This window comes from Aplysia californica, unplaced genomic scaffold, assembly GCF_000002075.1.
Source record: "Aplysia californica isolate F4 #8 unplaced genomic scaffold, AplCal3.0 scaffold00224, whole genome shotgun sequence".
Taxonomy (NCBI): Eukaryota; Metazoa; Mollusca; class Gastropoda; order Aplysiida; family Aplysiidae; genus Aplysia; species Aplysia californica.
Window position 1 is genome coordinate 849,736 of NW_004797494.1, and position 1,069 is coordinate 850,804.

A 1,069-nucleotide genomic window follows, 5' to 3' on the forward strand; every position below is an offset into this window, starting at 1 on the left:
AAGGCATTGATGATGATCAAAGGAGGTCCAACCAGTAGCACTCCCCAACCACCCATAATCAGGACGAACGATGATAAAAATAGATGATTGTGACTATTGCCCCCCCCCCCCCCGCACCCCCACACAAAAGTACTCTAGTGTGTTTTCTGGATAATTCCTCCTCAAAAGTTTATAAAAATCATTGCTTTTCCCGAAGCTTTCACTGTTCACTGGTACAAGTGCAGTTCTATTACAGAGAAACGTTAACAATAAAAAGCAAAACTTTTAAGGGAAGCGTGCTGACAAAAAGAGCTACTTCTCGGATTCAAGTTCAAGCCTGATGGAAATAGATACATCTCGGTTATAGGTAAAGTTTTTATACTTTATAAGTACGAAATAGTAAAAGGCATGTTACAGTTAAAGAACATGACATCAATATAAATTCAACAAATTTGACCCTAGTGTCAATTTCTGGCCAATATCTCGATCTGGTTTTTTAATATATATTTTTTTTTATAGTAGAAGGTTTTACGGCGCTCGCAACAGCATAAGGTCATATGAGCGCCAATCTCCATCTGTTGATTGCGGGAAGTAACTCAAGCAGTCTGGTAAATGATACTCATGGTTTGCTCTGAAATTGAGGTTCCTTTTTGCACATTCAATTGCTTGCCCCTACTCTTTGAACATACTTTACTTCACTCTCTAAAAATAGAGGGGGAAACACCCAAGTACATTATATCTGATGTCGGGACTTGCACTGTTGGGTACAGGTGCGTTAGTACCGGGTATCTGATAAACAGGACACGACTGCAATATCTTGCAGCACACAACACGAGGTTTTTCCGAGTTGCAAAGCTATGGCTGATCCTGTTGAGATAAAAACCACGAGAGAAAGACAGCGCTAGAAACAAATCAAATTTAGTGTTGAGGACTCTGGCTTTCTTTCACATGTTCGTATGGACTCCTGCCGCTTTTTTTGTCTACATCTGGCTGGTTATGAGTGTCACCAAAATATAGTTATGGTCCTTTCTGATTGAAACAGTTTAGTTTTTGTTTTAGTAAGAGTTTTACGGCACTTGCAAAACAATAC